The sequence below is a fragment of the Myiozetetes cayanensis genome, unplaced genomic scaffold, assembly GCF_022539395.1.
Source record: "Myiozetetes cayanensis isolate MyiCay16 unplaced genomic scaffold, myiCay2020 scf20-37, whole genome shotgun sequence".
NCBI classification, from domain to species: Eukaryota; Metazoa; Chordata; class Aves; order Passeriformes; family Tyrannidae; genus Myiozetetes; species Myiozetetes cayanensis.
In genome coordinates, this window is record NW_026087412.1 from 10,314,250 (window position 1) to 10,328,311 (window position 14,062).

Sequence of the window (14,062 nt, forward strand, 5' to 3'; positions counted from 1 at the left end):
CACCTGCCAGAGAGCTGTGTGTGTAACCTGACTCACCCAGACAGACCTGTTGGGGATACCCCCCAACATCCACCAAAAGGCAACTCCTGCCTCAAAATGTTTCCAGTCTAGTCCAGCACTAAACCCAAGTCCCATATTTAGTCTTAAGAGGAAAAAAATGTTATTACAAGACCTTTAACAACCTTTTCACCTTCCCTTCATTTTCCCATCACCGATAAAATTCTCATGTCATGATGTTCAGAGTCCCAACCATAGTAGATGCAGCAACAGCATGGGAACAGTTGGCACAGGAGTAAAGCTTTGGTGTCCAGAATAATGCATTAAACAGTGTCACCACTTTGCACTGGAAGTATTCACACAAAAACTGAATACTGGTCCACGCACAAAACAAAAAAAACCACACCAAACCAAAACAAAAGCAAACCTAGAAAAAAATCTGGAAATACATTTCTCTAAAGTATTTGAGGAGCTTGTTCTGGTTTTTTTGGTCATTAATAAATAGGCTATTACCCATTTCTCATTCTGAGTGTATTCACCCCAGGTAAATGCTCATCACCACTGGATACCTGTGCAGCTCCTGAACTTCCTGCTCTGTAATTCCCTTCTATGGGAAACTAATGAGAATGTTACATGGAAGCAGAGCCAAATGCTTAAGCAAATTGAAATGTCTGTGGTGGGAGGAAAACTGGCCAGGAAGACATATCAGAAATTTATACTGTACCTTGCCCATGAAAAATTTGGCTCTGTGTAAGACCACAGCTCAGTACAGCACTTTGGGTCTGTGCTTCCTGTCAAACATATGGACTACATTCACTGATGTCTGCAGAACTTTCCACATTTTAAACTGAGGTACGTGTTCAAATATCTTTCTTTTGGGGCCAGCTGATCATTTCCTGTTCCCAAAGTTATAGAGAACGTTCCCCACAAAAAGCACCAGAAAGGTAAAAGTGAATTTCTTCCTCAGCACCTCTCTTGCTCTGAGCCAGTGGGGGTTCCTTGTGCAGGACTCTCTGGGAGAACACCCGGCCTTGGAGTGCTCAAGCCAGGCTGAGCTCAGCCCAGGGCTCTGCCAGCACTCTTGCAATCTCACGCTCAGCAATAACTTTACCCTCCTTGGCAGCTGCTGAGAATTAGTTCCATCAGCTATTGCAAGAGGAGGGGTTTTTTTTGTGTGTGAGCATTTGCAGTATCAATCTTACCCTGTTTACACACAGTTTACAGTGTGTGGGTCCACTGCCTGTCCCTCACTGCCTTATAGTTTATTTATGTAGTTTTTAAACATCATGAGAAGATAAAGTTAACTGACAATGACCATTTCTTTAAAATTATCTCTGCTTTTTTTTGCTGGGTAATGACATGCAGCTTTCTGAGACAAGATAGGCAATGTGTATGTATTTATATATCAACAGAGATGCACAGCATGCCCTGGAGAAGGATCTTTCTGACAAAAACTCAGCCTATTTTATTGATGAGAAGTGCTTTAACCTGAGGAACACATTGGACAGCATCAACTTTTACCATAGAGCGGAAGAAGCAGCTGAGAAGTGGGTATGAGTGGCTGCTGTAGCCTTCCCTGTGCGTGCTCCCTGCTGTAAGCAGCAGCCTGCTTCAGCCCAGGCTTTATCTTTGAGAACTGATATAGAAAGAAGTGGCTTCTCTCTCTTCAGGACCCTGTTTTTCCCTGCTGTGAGACCCTCCATCATCATCCCAGGTCCTGGTTTACAGCTCTGCTGCAGTTGGCTCCTTGCCCTCAAACTCCACTGTGCAGGGTCCCCCCTCGATTTGATTTACACTGTTCTGTGGCTTTCAGGTTTCAAAACCACATCAAACCAAATAAAAATTCAGCCGAGCTGTGCAGGTAAGTGCAATGCAGCAAACAGCACCTAAGTGGTCACCAAGGACTAAACAGACTGTCTGTGAAAGAGCTTGGGTTGTTGTGAAATTAGTCCATTTGGCACAGCTTTAGTGTTACAGATTGGAAGAAAATTACTGAGCTAAAATGTCCCAATTGTAGGCAGTTTTCAAACTGTTTATTAGCAGTGTCCTCATCAAGCCCTGCATCCAATCCAAGTGCAATAGCAGCAGCAGAGCATCTTGCAATAGAGGGCAGTGTTTTTGTGCTAATGACTTGTCAGTTCCCTTATCATTAACATAGCAGTACTTGAACGGTGAATGTACTTCACAATCTCAAATGATAACGACTCTGTCTTGTTGGAAAGAGAAAAAAAACCCCAGTATTATTTGTTTTCTTATGCTCTGCTTTTCATTAAAAGATCACCTCATTCACTACTGAAACGAGGGCATAACCGAAGGAAACTTGGCAGGCATTCTGCTGACTCCAGTAACACTACCCACTTTTAGGATTAGCAATGAATAAAATTATTCTTGTCAGCTCTAGTATAAAGCAGATTCATGGGGATAAGTTTTGGAGCCCTTTTCCTTTCTCACCATCCGTTATCCAAAGAAACTACATTTTTCATTAGCATTTTCCTGAAACCTCACTTGGCAGTCTGAGACATACCTGCAGCACTCAGGAGCAGAGCAGGTGTTTTCTGCCTCAATAGGCCCAGATGGATAAATTACAACCTGAAAAAGCAGTGTTAAAGAACGGATTCAATACTAAGTATTTCAGATAGTCAAGATGAAAACCTACTTAGAAATTTAATTTTCTTATGAGAAGATGAATATAATCCATCAGATCGTAGAGCGGGGGAAAAAAAACCCAAAGCAAATATCCTGCAGAAAATACACCAAGATTGTCTGGATCAGTAGCTGTAAGCAGAGCCCCCTCAGGTTCAGTACACTGATTTATGCACTTTACTATTGTATAAGGCTGCTTGCCTGAAACTTTTAAGGGCAGCTGCCTAAATAAGTATGCAGCACTAAGGAATTCCAAATCATTTAAGAAGATCAGTACTTCAGTTTGGAGGCAGAGGAATACTTATGAAAAAATGAAGAAAGGTTACTGAGAAAACAAGCTCTGACAAAAACAAAATTAACCTTTTCTTTTTGCATCCCTTAATATTTACTCTCAGCGTTCAATTAAAATGCAGAGTAAATGTGAAAATCAAAATATAGTGATATATACCTGCAGAGTTTATCATACAGGCATAATTCTTAGAAAAAAGTTTTGTGTGGGGAATGAAGTCTAAATGCAGACAGAAGTTTGTCTCAGCCTTTCAGTTTGGCAAGTAAAATATCTGTACTTTTCATAGAATACACTAAACACTTGTGTGAAGAAAGGAGTGATCTAGCAGGCTAAGCAAGGCATTAAAGAAAGTGGTGAATTTAACTCCAAAGACAGTAGCTTACACTGCAACAGCAGTTTTGAAGCCAGGGGCTCAGGTTGCAAGTTATGTTAAATCCCTTACAAGTGTTTCAGTCCCTGCAACAAATTCCTGGGCTAAACTCAGTGGAGACAATACCAGGTGCTCTCAGCATGCAGGGAGCAACTCTGTCCTGCCCTGAAAGGATGCAGAGCTTGGACTGGAGTGCACATCTGAGATTTATTCAGCACTAACTTAGCCTTTAACAACCGTGGTGCTGAAGTATCCAATGCAAAGAACAAACTCCAAGCACAGCTGGCCAAGGTAAGATTCACTAAGAGTTGGCAGCTGCATATTATTGTACCCAAAAGGCATAGAAATGTTCTGTGCAGTTTACATCCTCCCTGAACGAGCACCCCCTCAAAGGACAGACCTGTATTACCTTTCCTGGAGCTGCACTTGACTCACACGTGGCTTGAGAAGCGTTTGCTCACAGAGAGATGACAGAATCACACTGATTATGTTCATTTGCAACTTACATGTTTAAAGTGGGGAAAGATGTCTTAGATAGTATGGTTTTGATATTACAGTAATTGGTGATACTTCCTGTTCTTTTCCTGATACAGAAATAGTACATTAAATCTTACTAATTTTCTTTTTTTTTTTTTTTAAACAGTGAATGAATTTTGGAAAGTGTGCAAATAAAAAGGCCCACAAACAGCACATTTATCTGTTTTAGAGGAAGAAGATGACTAAGCTCTTTCATTTTTATTTTGAAGCAGCAAGGGGAGAACCCTAAATTAACTAAAATTTAGAAGTATTTACATACAGAATGTCATTAGTCTATCCTTGACATGTAATTTCCAAGTTTTCCTTCCCTTTTCATAAATACATTTCCATATCTTTAGCCTGAATTCTGGCCTAGTTCTGGTCAGAAACAATCTCATATTTGCCAGCGGGTCACATTTGTTCTGCCTTTATCTTCCTATTGTACAAGGCAGAAATGGCACAGACCTCTATCAGTCTCTGTGCTGCCTTTTCAGCCAGTTTTCACTGAAATAAGTCACAAGTGTAAGTGTAGTAGTTGAATTTTTACACATATATTCTGAAGTTGACCTGAAGGTTAACTTTATACTGACAGATAAAATCTTCTTAAGCAGCAATACTCACTGCGCTACTTTCATATGGCTTCAGTCAGAGTTCTACTGTAAGTTCTTAAGTTCTTCCAGTAAGATTCTTTCTCTTATAGAGCAGCCTCACATTTACTCTTTTTTTTTTTTTTTCCAATGCACATTTGGAAACAATAGAGCTTTCCTGCCATTCTACTTGTCATAAGTAGTTTAAGATGTTTTCAGTTTATTTTTAGGCACTCTTAGGAAAGTGCAAACTAACCAGCTAAACATGTAAGCTCAGACCACAGCACTTAAATATGTTTCTTTGTTGTTGTGGTTTTTTTTTTTCCCTCCCCTGCTTACAAAGCACGAAAGATGTAGGTTTTTTGTGTATTTTAACTTGTATATGGTCTGGCCAAGTACAGCACTTTATCCTTGAATGTGTCATCCATCTTAGTTTCTCCTGGATTTACAGGTATGAACATTTGCTTCACATTTTCCATTGGTGCTTTCTATTGCTCTTAAGTGCCCCTTTTATAAAATAACTTAGGGCATAAGGCAGCACAGGGTGCACACCTGCAATCACATACTGACACATGAGCAGGGGTTTTGTCATGGAGTCCAGCTGACACTGGGACATAACTGCTACAACTGGATTATGATGGAAAAAACAAGAGTTATGTCCCTATGCTGTCACACCATTAAATAGCAATAACAAGCTACCTGGAGAAACTTGATTGTTTGTACAAAGAATAATTAATTTATTTGGTATACATGGATAAAAAAAATCAAAGAAGACTGAATTCTGTGAACTAATGCTGCTGTTTCTGCTGAGTTACCAGTTAGCACACACATAGCAGAGATATTTTACTCATCACAAACTCCATAGTAATGTAGTTACATCAGGATAACAAAATGCTGGAGGGGAAGCAAACAGCATGTGCTGGTGAGGAGGAATTCTGGCTGGTCAGCGTTGGCAAAGGAAAGGAAAATACAAGAGGTTCACTGAGGAAAAACACTGCTGGTTAAGCTCTGGGTGAAGTTATAAGGTAAAAGTGTGGTTAATTCTGACTCCTGACCTCAGAGGAACCAGAGGAAGGAGAAGGCAAGTGAGGGCAGAAGTGAGTATGGATGAGTGCCCATCTAACAGGTATCTATCAGTAAGCATGATGGGGTACCCTTTCTTCTTTCTCCAGTCTGTAATAATTAGAGAAAAAAACATTGCTAGGATATGCTTTAATACAACAGCCATTGGCTTAATTCTGAAATCCTACCACAGCTCTGTTCTTCCACTTGGGTGTGATTATAGTCAATGCAGCTACTACAACTCCTGTTCCCTTCTCATCTAATAGCAATGAGACAATGGGTGCCACAATTTCGGGGTTTGTGTTTAAAAAATATCAATCCTTTGGTTTTGCACTGACACTCTCTGAGACATCCTTCTTTCTGGCAAATTATTTCCCTAGCTAAGCAGGGTAGCTGTCACAAAATGAGAGAAAAATGTCAGGAAAATTAGCATAGAAATGCTGTTATTTTAATGAGGTCTGGAGCACATTTTGGAATGAAAAATACTTTTGTGATTAGTGAAACAGCAAAATCTTTTCCAGATCAAAACCAACCCCAAAACAACATACAGGGAACCTCCTGCAACCATTTGTTTCTAAAAATCAGTACTCTGAAATGGGGAAGAATCAAAAACTACACGAAAGAGTAAATAGTGGGAATATGGTGATGATCTGAAAATGACCTTATGTTGAAATGGCATGTTTTCTTCTGTTTATATGCCTTGCACATAAAAGTCTATGATAAATTTATCTTACTCGATTCTGGGCTTAATCTTGGTCATAACAATGTGAGTTCATCCAGAATTTGGATGGTGGAACACTGGAACTATGAGGTGCTGGAGGCAGAAGCCCAGAAGCCCCAGTGAGGTATTTGGCAAGAGCTGAAGATCACAAGCCAAAGAAGGTTTTGCAGCTCCACTGTATTGCATCATCACTGGGCTCACAGAGTTTGTGGTTGTTTGGGGATGCAAATATTCTGAGGAGTCTAATCCCAACATATGACTGTGGTGAGGCTCAGAGCTGCTCTAGGACCACATCTTTAGTCTGGTGAACAGAAAATACAGTGTACACAACTCAGTGTAGAAGAGGGTGCCTCAAGAAACACCCAGTCCATGCCAAAAGACATTATGGTAAATATATCTTACATTTGGTGTAAAAGGACACGAATCTTTAGGAAAAGAAGGAAAACTTTCAATTGTGGTCCCATTAATATGTTTGTGTCTCTTTTCCATAAAGTGAATATTAACATAAATAGTTACCTTGGCTTCAGTCTCCTGGAAATAGCCAATAGGGCAGGCTGTTTATGTACATCAGCTCTGGGAATCAGTCAGACCAGACAGCAAGGGACATGTTTACATAGTCCAGTATTTACACCATATCTAAACAGAAGATCATCCCTACCAGCCCCAACACCTGCTCAGAAGTGTTCCTGTGCCCAGGGGCAGAGTGCCCAGCACCACCCTCCCTGCAAGCCTTGCTGTGCCCCTGGGAGCACAGGGATCAGAAGGATGCTAGAAAAACAGGTGCATGTTTACTAAGCCCATGAGAAAGCAACCACCCACTCCAAGAAGCAAGTCACCATGGTTCTGAGTATTTCCACTCAGCTCTCTGGAATGTGTGCTTTTAGAAACAGCTCCATTTTGTTGGGGATTTTTTACCCCTGGAGTGTGAAAAGGCAATATATTATATCAATATAGGAGGGAAAATGACTCTCGCTTTCCTTTCTGCCTGGTGTATTTTTACTCTTTACCTGAAGAACCTACAGTCTTTTGTTTTAGTAAGTTACTACCTCAGAGTCCACATCCTTCCCACACTACTTTTATTAAACTGATTTATAAATTTAAGGTAAAAAACCTTCCTGTCTTAGCAACTATTGAGTATGTTTATGTGGTGGCTAGAAGAATTGCATACATTTTATATTTATACAACTTTCTTCTAATTCAAGGGAGAGCCTACTTAATTTTACAACTGACATAAAACATAGAAGGAAAGTCAGGAAAACCTCAGTGGCAATAACAGCAGAAACTGCCTCCCAGCCTCTGAAACACTTTTCAAACTTCTCATCTAGGGTCTCAAACGAGCCCTCCTACGGCTCTTGCACAGGACATAACCTGTTCCTCTGAGTGAGAATAAAGAAATACCAAAATTCCATGGGAGGTGCCCACGCAAGGAGCATGGAGAGGAGCAGCAGCATCGGGAGCTGTGGGAGGACATGGTAGAGCAGAGGGAATACTTTCCCTCTGGCACTTGCCCCACAAATACTTTCATCTCAGACCTCACTCTATCCTCCCGTAACTTTTTAAATATATTTTTGTTGATTTTGTTTTCTCCCCTTCGTCTTTTGATGCCTTAAACTCTCAGTTATTTACAGTTTTTCATGCCTGTTCATGGTGAGTACAGTTAATCTTACAATCTAATATTGGAACTTGTTTGAGAGTAACGTTTTCAGGTGATTAGTGAAGGGTGACTCAGAAGTGGTTGGGAAGGTGTGTGCTGCTTGGTGTAGGCAGCTAAAAATTTTCTGGAAAAACCTGTTTGAAGGAGGAAATAGTTATTTAGGAATAGATTTTTGCCTCCAAACCAAGAGAAATTACAGATCTGAAGTTAAGGCAGCCACTTGAAGACACAACCAGATTTATCTCTCTCCTAAAATGGTTGCCTAATCTCATGGAGTCAAAAAGACTTGCACAGATTCCATCAGAATATGAACTACGGACAAGTGAAGGAACGAGACTGGGTCTATGACATGACAGTAAAAACTGTCAGGTCCAAATTCATTTCACATTCAAGATCTGGGTTATGCTTGTAATCCAAATATTGCAAGATAGCATAGTTTTACTTTGAAATAATGTGGCATATATCCAAAAATTAATTGTGAAATCAGTCATGAGGACACTATTCAGTTAAGTATAACCTGAACAAATGTTAACTTTTACGGTATAATTTAGGTGAAATGTGGAAACGTGGACAAAAAGAGTTTAGAAAAACTGACTGAGCGGCAAAGTATTAAAGAAGTTTGTAAAATGAGGAGGCACAAATATGTTCCTCCCACCACATTACCTGGCTGCTGCTTTTTGCCTTCAGATAGCAACCACTGGGTTAGTTTAACCTCAGAAAGAACAAAGAAACAAGGTCAGGCTGCAGCATTTTAAAAATGCTTAAGTTGTACCTAAAGACTACCCTGAGTACGTGACGAAACACGTGGGACTGCTCTGGGCCTAACTAACTCAGCCTACAGAAATCGTGGCCTTGGTCAAACGAGCAGCAGGAGCAGTTTTGTCCATGCTCACGGGAATGCTGTGCACAAAACTTTCCTCATGTCCTGGAAGGGGAAAGTTTCCGGATGTGCAGCTGCTGGTGCCCCACCACGCTCTCGGCATTTGTTGTTTTTGCTTCCTGCCCTTGGAGGTCATCCAGGGATGACGTGGGCTGGAGCAGCTCAGTCTGGTGATCCTCCCCACCAATCCCTTTGTGTGCAGCACGTGTTCTAAACCATTCCATCCAATGTGTGGCCAGAGTGAGTAATCGAAAACTGTTTGCACAAAGCTCCTGTGATGCATTGGAGGTGGTTCCCCTGAGGCCAGTTTTCTTTGTATGGCTTAAATGCCAGTGCTTTTTTTTTAAAAAAAAGAAAAAGCTGAGAACACACAAGGAACCTAAACCACATCCACTTACATGCAGCCCAGCAAGCCAACTTTATAAAAATCAGTCTGTTAATTAATCAGTTCAGAGTTCAATTGCTTGTTGGTGGTTGATTTCTTTCAGGATTCAGTCTCATATCCAAGTTAGGACTTTAATTCAATTCTATATGAAACAAATTTCACTTTGGGAAATATCTGTTTTAAGAATATCTGAGACAGAAGTCTACCTTATGATGCAAAAAAACCCCTATCTAATCATCAGGCTCCTCAAAAATTGCAAATAGGAATGAGGCAGCATGTCTTGCTGTCTCAACTAATTTCCAACTATATGGTGACTCCAGTACCATCTTGGTACAGATTAGCTCATTTGGTAAATATTTTGGCTGGGGGGAGGGGGGCCCTTTGTTGGCATCAGCTTGGTGATCCCTGTGCTGTGATCCCTTGTGTCTTTCTGGATGTATGGGAAGATGTCTGAGATTCCCTAATGACTGAAAAAGGGTCTTCTGAATTTTAATTGCATTTATCTCCTTCCAATCGCTGTCAAGTATATCTTCTTTAAAATACTGTCTTCAAACTGTTCTGTGGGGGTTTACCCAAGAAATACTGCACCATTCCTCTCACAGCTGGAGTGAATTTCTCAGCCTAGTAAAAAAATCTTGCATATTTCAATGAAAAGTAGGAAAAAAATTCCCTTTTAATTTTTGTCTCTAGCAAAAATCCTACTGTACCCAACAGCTTCACATACAATGAGATTAATGAAGTACATAATGCATCAACTGAGTATATTATTTTTACTAAACTGTTCTATCAGCTGAAAAGGCTTCTACTCAAACAAGGAAGTGGCAATAAATCATAGTTTATTGTACTGACATATTTTCACTGTTTCTAACTCCTTAAGCCATAAAAGTACAACGTAATGTATCTCTTTTTTTAGCCTCATACCTCCTTAATAGGATCCTGACATTTCCTTTGGTGCATCCATATATTAGATTTCTTCAGTTTCATGCTCTGCTCTCCACATCCATTCTGTCACAAAATATTGGTTTGGATCCAAATTCTTTTATACCCATTTGGATAGTTTTATTCACGTGGTTTTTCTATCACATAAATCAGGCCTGTTCCAGATGCAGGAGTTCAGCTGCAAGAAACCAGAAAAAGCTTCTGATTACACTGCAGCATCCACTTAGCAGCTACATTTATCATGGGAGCAGATAATTTGTCACTTCTGTTACCACCACACCATCAATTAGGCAGGCATATAAGACAGTATAATAATTTTATTAAAACCCCCAACAAATGGAACAAAGCAAGATGGGCTTAAATATTAATGCACAACCCCAGTTTCAGACTCACTCTGAAGATCTCTTCCACAAAACTGCAGCATTAGGATCGATATCAGTCCTGTCAGCAGGATTTCAGGCATCCAAGGTACAAAACACGTTTGATTTAGCAACAAAAACGCAGAGTGTCACATTATCCCTTCTTCTTCCCACAATTGCCAGTGATGCTGTTGATGGTCCAAAGGATCCTGTTTAAAAACAATTTGGAAGCTTCGTTTGAAGTCTGTGGAACAACAGAATGTCTTTGAATTTTTCTTCAAGTGGACTGAAAGGACATTCACGTGACATACTTAAAGCCCAGACGTACCCAGGGGTTCTGAATCAAACTAATTCCTGGTAGCTCCAGAGTGAAGTGAGAGTGTCACAGACTGTCACACAGATATTCACAAGTAGTTTTGGCTTAACATACATGCAAGTTTTCTGCCAGTCTAATATGATTTCCACTATTTCAACCCAAATGCTTACACAAGTACAGTGTTTACTAGATGTAGTTATCTTGACAGATAATTAACATATCCTGTTCTCCTTCCTCCAATGCATATATATTTTACTCTACCACAGCTCCCTAGTTCAGACCAAGTTATGTTGGATGCTGTAGCTGATTAATTATTGAATGGTTTGTTCATCAGAACTGCAACTAGAAATAGAAATTCTGACAGGGTTTTTGAAATTTGGACACTTTTTTTCCACCAGAGGTTTCCTTGAGCCTACATCTCAAATAAAATATATTTTCTTAGAGAAAAAAATCCTATCTGAGAAAGTAAAACTGTTTGCTACTTCACTTTTAAAAGATTTTTTTGCTTTTAAATAATTTAACTGTATTTCTCTCATGTGGCTTAAAGGAAGAAGAATTCAGCCCAATAGCTCAGCTGCAATAGAGAAAGAAAACATCAAATGAACCACTTCTTGTAACATGTAAATGTTATCTGAGTTACTGTTTATTTAAATGGAAGTGCTGATGTTGGCATTTGTTCCCTGTGTGTGCTGCCAAATTTGTAGTCGGAGGGATTTGACAGAAAACAAATTAATAAAGTCTAGTTTTTCTGTGCTTAAAAAATTGGGACTATCCTAGGATGAGTTAAAGTGGTTTCTGGAAAAATCAATCTTTCTTATAGCCCATAGTGCATGGAGCAGTTAATAGAACATTAGACAAAACACAGAGTTTTGGCAGTATGAAAGAATTTACCAGCTCAGTGACTACACAAGAAGATTTGCCTCGTGTCCATTGATAAGCCAGGGGAAGCAGCGTGGCCAATGTCAGCTCACAGAACATCTTGATTTCAGAGCCCCACGTTCAATGGTTGTTCTGGCAAAGTGATTCTGATTAATGTGCTTCTGTGTGCCAAATCTGGCCCAATTAGCACGTCCTGCCTCACAAGTCTAAGCTATCATGAACTACTCCAACACTCTCTGGTAACATCCATCCCAAAGGGATTCTACAGGACCATATTCAAGTGTTCAACACAGCCATGATGCTCCCAGAGAGGCTGCACAAATGAGAGGCTGCAAGTGAATACAGCAATTAAATATATCAGAGGGGCTTAATCCACTGCTGAAGGTCAACACAAGCAAGAAAGCATCAGTTCTTACAGGTGCTATGCAAGCTAGTTTGGCAGATAGGGTCCACATTGATTCAGTCCAAGACAGCTGCACAAATCCTGCCTGTCCACTTTAAAAACAGGAATGGGGTGAGGGACAGCCAAAATTATGTGAGCAACCTGTCCCCTTTTCTTTTCAAGGCCACTGAAGTTTACACTATAGATGACATCATACAGGCCTTCAAGTGATGTCTGCAAGAAGCAATGACACTCTGCAGATACTGATCCTCCACAAATCAGTGCCAGAAGGTAACATTTCTGTGAAGCTAAACTCCCTCTTCATTTACAAGAAGCGTGCAGGAACACGTTGTTCTTAAAGTGCTCTGAAATTGTCCTTTAGTCTGTAATCAAGACTGCTCAGCTTTCTAGTTCTCAGTGGAGCACTACCCTGTGGGATGGACAGGGGAAGGATGGAATGGGCTTTGAGATCTGACGTTTCTGGATGACAGTTGAACCATATTAACAGTGCAGTAATCATGGTAAAGGATTTAGAGAAAGAACTAATGGTAAAGCAGCGTGGCTGTTTTGGACAAAATGGAATAATAAAGTTCTACTGTTGTTTGTATTTCTTCCTGGATTTACTCACACTACCTTACAGAGTAAGCAGCAAACTACAGTTCCAATAACTGAGCCATTCCCTGCCACCTCAGGGTCCTCTCCACGGGGCAGCTCTAGGAATGCTCAGAACGCATTTTACACTGAACAGAAGCCAAATCCGAAACAATGCTAGATCTGAAAGTCTCCTGAATAAACTGGCTGTGTTCCTTCCCCTTTGTTTTGTGTGGGTGGTGGCCTCATGTAGCTACCAACACAAGTACCCTTGCAGAGCACAACGGGCTGTGGGGGTGGACACGTCCCGGAGTCAGCCCGGGCTGTCACAGCGGGTTGTGGCCGAGCCATCCCACCCACAGGTTCTCTCCTTCAGGTAAAAAAAAGTAATACCTCCTGGCCCTTGTGCCAAACCATTCACACAGAGATAACGTCTCTAAAGATTTTAAGTAATGGGAAACCAATCTGGAACACAAGACTGGGAAGTGACATCCAGGCTTGCTTCTGATCCCTGTTAAAGCCACGTCATGCTGACCACTCTGCACCAGGATTTTTCTCAGGGTGATGCCACAGTCGTGTGGCACATGCCTATGGAGAGGGCAGGCTGCTCCAACAAGCAAGATAATACCAAATGGTGGCTTTCTGGCATGAATTTATCTGAACATAGGGAAAGTCCCAGAAATATCTGAGTTTTGTATGCACTATGTGACTGCAGGGCAATTCAGGGGGTCCTGGTGGTACTGCTGGAGACAGGAGGAGCTCTGTTCCTGCAAACTTCACAGTAATCTGGTTCGAATTAATATCATACCTTACTGTTTCTTACTCAGAAACACATCACAACAAACTTCTATCACAGACCACCCCCTGGGACATGACTTTAGGTGGGAGGAGTGAGGAATCTCACTGTTTTGTTTCCCAGCAGGGAAGACTGTTACCACTGGTAACATTTTTCTCCCTCTCTATGCCTTTGTATGGAGACAAGGGAGATTTTATCACTTGCTTCTGTTACTACCAAGCCCTGGAATAAAGCACTTTATTTGCATTTCATATACTATTTTTACAGTGTATGAAGAATAATATTTGTGTTGAGCTGTTAAATATTGACAATAGTCCCACCCTATTTATCAAATACTGACAGCTGACCAAGCAAAGGAGTAAAAGTTATTTGGAAATTTGGATCTTCTTGAAGCCTTTAAATATATTTCTAGAAGCTGGAGGCTCTCCCAGTTCACACAGCTACTCTAATAGCTAGACATACTTGCTCCCTTCCTTATGCCAAGAACTCAATTAAGAAATATATAGCAGAAGGGAGGCACTTCTAAGGGAACTAATTTTTTTTAGTGGTCCTTAACAGAAGAAAAAAAAAACAAAACAACACACAAAACCTCTTTTTCTGAAAACAATTAACATAAGTGAAAAGCCAGTATGAGTCAAAGCCCTGAATTTGAAAATTTGGGGGCTTCAGGATGGAGACGGTAGGGCTGAGCAATAG